This window comes from Trichechus manatus, unplaced genomic scaffold (genome assembly GCF_000243295.1).
Source record: "Trichechus manatus latirostris isolate Lorelei unplaced genomic scaffold, TriManLat1.0 scaffold00057, whole genome shotgun sequence".
In the NCBI taxonomy this organism is placed as follows: Eukaryota; Metazoa; Chordata; class Mammalia; order Sirenia; family Trichechidae; genus Trichechus; species Trichechus manatus.
The window spans coordinates 2294681-2302161 of NW_004443993.1; positions in this window are offsets into that span (position 1 = coordinate 2294681).

The window sequence follows — 7481 nt, forward strand, 5'->3', positions numbered from 1 at the left end:
CCGCCTGGACACCTAGGACACCTAGGATGCAAACTACAGTAAGTAAACAAAGGAGCCGACTGATCCTGTTGCTTACTGACTGTTTGGACTGGAGTATAGGTTGCACACCTGAGCCAACTGCCAGTCGCCAACCTGCCACGGCTGGCCGCAAGGAGGCTGGAAAATCTCCTGGTCCCGATTTTTCAAGGCTGGTCACTCCTGCCCTACTGGGAGCGCTTTGTACCAGATCCTAGCCTTGCCTTTCAGCCCCAAAGCAGCCCCTGGACTGTTTCTGGTTCCTAAGGGCTGGTGGGACAGGTGGCTGTACCTCGCCTTCAAACAACCAGTGGAATTGTTGAATAGTTCTTTCTCACCAGACAGGATTTTCCCAGTTTGGTGAGCCTAAGGGATTCACTTGAAAAGGGGTCACCAGTTATGACCCACCCAAAATCACTTCCTCAAACTAGGATGTGAGATGAGGGGAAGACATGAGAGGCCATCCTGTGGAAAGGACAGATGGTCTGGGTTCCCTGTCAGGTCCTCCTGCCTTAGGGAGCTGACTTGAGGTCCCATCACAAACATTGGGCCCAGGGGCCTTCTTGCCTCAGGACTTTGATCCATCATTCCTCTAGCCACTCTGAGTTGGCAGAGGAGGGCAGTGAATCTGAAAAACTCAGGCTGGAAGCACAGGCTTTGGATCCAGATGGATGAGTCACTCTCGCCCCTGAATATTAAGGTGTATGGTTTCAGGCAAGATACTTCCTCTCCCTGAATCTCATTTTCCTCCCCAGTGGCAAGGGATAGCAAGAACTCATGGCAACCTTATGGATAATAGAACAAAATGTTGCTGGTCCTGCACCATCCTCACAATCGTTGCTATGTTTGAGCCGACTGTTGCAGCCATTGTGTCAGTTCATCTTGTTGAGGGTCTTCCTCTTTTTCACCGACCCTTACTTTACCAAGCATGATGTTCTTCTCCAGGGACTGGTCCCTCCTGATAACATGTCCAAAATAGAAATACTGGGTCATACAAAGTGTTGATGATGGTTACCCCTAGATGGTGGGATTGGAGACAGTCTCATTTTCCCCTTTGGTGCTTTTTTGTGTTTCCCCAGATATCCTACTTTGAACATGTGTTACTTTTGTAATCGGGGGAGAAAGTAAATGTCAGGTTTTTTTTTTTTTAAGTTCTAATTTCTCAATATTTGATTTAGAGATAGCTCAAGTCAGGATTATGTGCTGAGTTGTAGGCTGGGAGAGATTGGAAAGGGATGGGGAGTACTGCTGAGAGAGGAGGACAATGCAGTCTGGGATCATTGCGGGCTGGGGCTCCATGAGGAGTGGCCGGGGTCTGCTGGGAAATGGGGGTACCTGCCCTAACTGTGTTAAGTTAACCAGGGGAGGGAGTTGAGAACAAGGAGAGGTCTCAGGACTAAACTGCTACTGCTTCATGGACCCCCTCCCTTGGACCCAGGTGGGAGGGTAGGGGCCTCATGATACCTCACCTTTTGTGACCCCTCCCCACACTGTGGTAACTATAATTGGGGAATTCATGGCTGTTCATGAAGGACCCAGGGACTGCCCACTGAAGGGCCAGAACAGCACTATCCCTTTGGACAGTATCTCCTGTCAGATTTACTCTTTGGGGGTGTGTGTGGGGGGGTGCTTTCCAGGAGGGAGAGTTCTGGGTCCTGATCCAAGGAGCAAGCTGGGCAAGCCCTCTCTGTCCCCTTGTTCCCTGGTTTTCTGAGCCAGAAGAGGGAGATTATATGTGGGGTTCTTTTCTCCCACCTGACCACCTCCCTCCATTTCTATCTGCTGGGTGGGGTGGGCAGGAGATGGTTCTTAGGAAGCCCCTGTAACCGAGCTGGGAGCAGGGACACCTGGGTTCTGCTGAACTTAAAAGCAGCCCCCCCTCACCCAGAGTTCACCAGGGGGGAAATCATCTCAGGGGTGGAGCAGTTGCTCAGGAGGTCCCTTCCCTTAACATCCGTCTTAGTTACCTAGTTCTATAACAGAAATACCACAAGTGGGTGGCTTTAACAAACAAATTTATTTTCTCACTGTTTAGAAGGCTAGAAGTCTGAAATCAGGGCACGGGCTCTAGGGGTAGGCTTTCCCTCTCTGTCAGCTCTGGGGGAAAGTCCTTGTCTCTCAACTTCTATTCCTTGTCTCCTTGGTGATCTTCATGTATCATGGCATCTATCTTCCCCCAGCTCTGCTTCTTCAATTCCTTGCTTAATCTGTTCCTTTTATATCTCAAAAGAGATTGACTCAAGACACACCCTACACTAATACTTTCTCATTAACATGACAAAGAAAACCATTCCCAAATGGGATTATAACTACAGGTATAGGGGTTAGGATTTATGACACATACTTTTGGGAGACACAGTTCAGTCCATAACAACATCCAAGCATTGCAGCAGGCCCTGGAGATCCAGCAGTGAACAAGGCCTACCTGCCACCAGAATTCAGTTGATAGAGGAGAAAGACAGGTGAAGAGGTTCATACAGCAACACAGTGACAAGCGCTCTGAGGGGGAAGCCCAGAGGAGGCACTGCTTGGCGTGATGGCATAACTTTCCAGAGGGAATCGCGACCATAGAGCACTGTGGTAGAGGCCCAGATACTGGCATCAGAAAGACCTGGACTTGTGGCTCTGGCAAGTGACTTGACCTCTAAGTTTCAGCTTCTCCCTGTAGTATCGACTACTTGCTGTTACCTGTAGTTGAGTCGGCCCCTGACTCATGGTAACCCCATGCACAACAGAGTGAAACGCTGCGTGGTCCTGCTCCATCCCCATGATCAGTTGGGGATTGGATTATTGTTAACCATAAGGTTTTCACTGGATGTTTTTTGGAAGTAGATCACCAGGCCTTTCTTCCTAGTCTGGAAGCTCAGCTGAGACCTGTTCAGCATCATAGCAACATGCAAGCCTCCACTGACAGATGAGTGGTGGCTGTGCCTGAGGTGTATTGGCTGGGAATCAAACCCGAGTCTCCTGCATGGAAAGCAAGAATTCTACCACCGAACCACCACTGGCCCCACTGACCACTTAGGGTTGTGGAAATGTAATGAGATAATACTGGTAAAACACTTATCTTGGTGCCTGGCACACAATAAGCTCTGAGTAATAGATGTAATAAATGTCTTTATTATTTTTATCAGCCAGCAAGACAGGCAAAGGAGTTGCGAGAAGTTATCAGAGTGTTCTGAGCAGAGGAAAGCCAGTGTGTTCAGTTAGGAATGCTCTTGGCTTCAAGTCAGAAAGCTGACAGTTGCTTAAATAAGTGGCTATTTTTTTCATGATGAAAATTCTGGATGTAAGCAACAATGGACCAGCAGCTCAGTGATATCTGGGGCTAGTGTCTTTGTGATTCTTTTGGTCTTTCGCTGCGTGGTTGCAATATGGCTGCCAAAGCATAAGACATCTTATCTGTGTTCAAGGCAGAAAGAAGGGGGAAGGGACATCTATGCCTTTTTTGTCAGGTAGTGACAAGTGCTTCAAAGTAATGGAGGTGGAGGACACTATTTTCGATGCAATCGTCAGTTTAAATAGAGAGAGGAATGAAGTTAAGGAATTCAGCTGTAGAATATCTTGGAAAAGTGGTCCAGATGACAGGAACCACTCAGTGCAAAGGCCCTGAGATGGGAATGTGCAAGATAACCTTGGAGGCAATTAAAGAAATTGGGTTATTGACTGGGTGTTAGATGATACTACGTGTCATGGATTGAATTGTGTCCCCCCAGTATATGTGTTAACTTGACTAGGCCGTGATTCCCAGTATTGTGTGGTTGTACTCCATTTTATGATCTGATGTAATTATCTTCCATTTTGTGATGTGTTATAAATCCTAGCCTCTATGCCTGTGGTTATGGTCCCATTTGGGAGTGAGTTGTCTGTTATGTTAATGAGGCAGGATTAGGGTGGGATGTATGTTGAGTCACTGCCTTACTATAGGGTGTGACTCAAGTCACCACTCTTACCACCCTTATTCAAGACATGCCCTTACTTGAGTCACACCTTTTACCTTTCAAGAGACAAAAAGAGACAGAAACAAGCAGAGATAGGGACCTCAGTACCACCAAGAAGAAGAGATGGGAGTGGAGCGTGTCCTTTGGGCCTGGAGTCCCTGCAGTGAGAACCTCCTAGAACCAGGGGACAGAGAGAGAGAGCTGTAACACTGGAGACTTTGCAACACAGCAAGAAGTGGCAGCAGAGAAACAGTGGCAGCAGAACCAGGAGACCTGTGCAAGAGGTGCGGGAGCCAACCCATGGAGCGAGAGAGCTGAGTGCCTTCAGGCAGGAGGCTTCCTGGCAGAGTGGGTGCCTCCGGGCATGTATCAGCAGAGCTAAAGTGCTTTGTAACACTTGCCTGAGCAGGGCAGAGGCTGGGCTGGTGAGAGACCTGCCTGCGGACATGGCTGAGAAGAGGTTGTCCTGATCAACCTGGACCTTCCTCCAGAGCCGACAGAGAGAGAAAGCCTTTCCCTAGAGACAGCACCCTAAATTCAGACTTCTAGCCTCCTAAAAGGAGAAAATACATTTCTATTTGTTAAAGCCATCCACTTGTGGTATTTCTGTTACGACAGCACTAGATAACTAAGACACCACGTAATGATGGTTACTTTTGTAGGTATGATAATTGTATTGTGATTATGCAAGAAAAATGCCCCCAATTTTTAGGGATACATAATAAAATCTGTAGGGGTGAAAGGACTTGGTGTCTGGAATTTGCTTTAAATTTCAATTTAAAATACTTTGGCGGAGGAATAGAAAAGCATAGATGAAGCAAATGTGGGAAAATCTTAATAATTGTTGAATCTGGGTATTGGGTATATGTGCTTTATTGTATTTTCCTACTGGAATATGTTTCACAGTTTTCATAAAAACTAACAAACAAAAATCCTCTAGGTATATAAAACCAAAAAACCTGTTGCTGTCGAGTTAATTCCAACTCATGGTGACCCCATGTGTGACAGAGTAGAACTGCTCCATAGGGTTTTCTTGACTGTAATCTTTACAGAAGCAGATCCCCAGGCTTTTCTTCTGCGGCACCTCTGGGTGGCTTCCAACCATCAATCTTTAGGTTAGTAGTCAAGCGCAAATCATTTGTGTCACATAGGGACCTCTCTAGGTGTGTGTGTGTGTGTGTGTGTGTGTATATATATATGGGTTTAAACTAGGATATATAATAAGATGTTGAGAAAAACTAGCCCTATTGCCAATTTCTCCTGTATTTACTATTCTCTGTCAAGAGAAGTAAGGTCCCTGGGTGGTGCAAATGGTTTGAGCTCAGCTACTAACCCAAAGGTTAATGGTTGGAACCAGCATGCCCAGAGGTGCTGTGGTGTATACAGATGTTTTTCTTTTTAAAACAGCTTTCAAGTCTCCAATCCCTGCTTGTGTGTGTGTATTAAAAATATATTTATTGCCATTGTAGACTCTTGGGGAAGTAATTTAGCACAATCTATTCAAAAGTAAATCTCATATGTCTTTTGACCTATCAGAGTGACTTCTGGTTATTTGTCTTATAGTGACCCCATAGGGTTTCCAAGGCTGTAAATCTCTATGGAAGCAGACTGCCACATCTTTCTCCTGAGGAGCCACTGGTGGTTTCAAACTACCGACCTTTTGGTTAGCAGTCGATCACTTTAAACACTGTGCCACCAGGGCTCCTTATAAAAACATAGGATATATATAAAAGAATGTTTACCCGCAATATTGTTTGCGGTAGCAACAAATCTGAATACCCATCAATATGGAAATGTTTGAATAAATCTTTTACTACCCTTATGAATTGCTATTTAAAAAATGAGTGATGATAGGAAAATTTCGGAATGGATAAGCGTGATGGTTGAACAACATGATAAACATTAATTAATGTCACTGAGCTGCACATGTGAAGAATGTTGAAGTGGAAAATGTATTGCTATATATGTGTGTATATATACGTATATGTGCGTATATATGTATATGGTGCCCTGGTGGAGCCTGGCCGCTAACCAAAAATGTGGGCAGTTCGAATCCATCAGCTGCTCGTTGGAAACTGTGGGGCAGTTCTGCTCTGTCCCATAGGGTCGCTATGAGTCAGAATAGACTCGACAGCAATGGGTTTGGGTTTTTTTTGGCGTATATATATATTTACCACAATAAAAGAATAATATATTTGGTGAGAGTGTCAACAGAGACAACCTTTATGGACGACAATTTGGCATTAACAAAACGAAAAATTCAACATGCCTTTTGAACAAGCTATTCCACTTCTACCAATTTATCCTAGTACACATACATAAAAAAGCATTATTAAGTTAAAAATAAGTAAAAAAGTAGAGACGGGCGGATTAACCAGTAGCAAGCTATGCATGTGTTTACTGGTGTTTACTTACTAATCTGTAGTGAACAATTCCACATAGGTTTTACCATATCAAAGATGAAAATAGGTGAAACGTACACTACAGATTAGTAAGTGAGCACAAGTAAACCCCTGCGTACCTTGTTTTTTGGGTAATCTCTACTACTGTGGAGCCCTAGTGGTGCAGTGGTTAAGAGCTCTGCTGCTAACCAAAAGGTCGGCAGTTCAAATCCACCAGCCGCTCTTGGAAATCCTATGGGGCAGTTCTACACTGTTCTATAGGGTCGCTATGAGTCAGAATCGGCTCGACGGCAATGGGATTTTGGTCTACTACTGTAGTAACCTTGTCCTCCGCCACGACCTTCGCTTCTGGTTCGGCCCCCACCTCGCTCCGCCCCTCCCCAGCCTCGTTCCTGCCCCAGTCAAGCCTTCAGGGCTTGGTGACCGTCCTCAGCCCCGCCCCTCAGCCTCCTCTACGCCCCCGACTCCGCTTACGGTGCCAGATTCCCGCGCCAGTCACGCCTGCCGGGATTGGTCGTCATTTACAGCCCCGCCCCCCGAGTCTCGTCCCCACCTCTAACCCCGCCCCCCGAGCCCGGTCTCCGCTTCTAACCCCGCCTTCCAAGCCTCGTCCGCCTCTAACCCGTTCCTCCGAGCCTCGTCCCCGCTGCTAACCCCGCTCCCCGAGCCTCGTCCCAGCCTCTAACCCCGCCCGCCGAGCCTTGTCCCCGCTTCTAACCCCGCCCTCCGAGCCCGGTCTCCGCTTCTAACCCCGCCCTCCAAGCTTCGCCTGCCTCTAACCCGTTCCTCCGACTCTCGTCCCAACCTCTAACCCCGCCCTCCGAGCCTTGTCCCAGCTTCTAACCACGCCCCCCGAGCCTAGTCCCTACTTCTAGCTCGGTCCTCCCAGACTTGTGCCTTGTGGGGTTCTCTGCACCTAGTCCTGACCCGGGGCTGATCCGGGCCCTGGTCTAACCACGTCCTCGCCAGCGGAAAGACGAGTCTCCCCTCCGGTGACTGGCGGCTGCGGCCGCCTCCCTGCTCGCACTCCTCTCAGTCCTCCACCTCCCGCAGCCTTGGGCGCCCTGAGGCGCCAGCCCCCGCGTCCTTTTAGCCGGAAGTGGAAGTGTGCTTCTGTGGGATC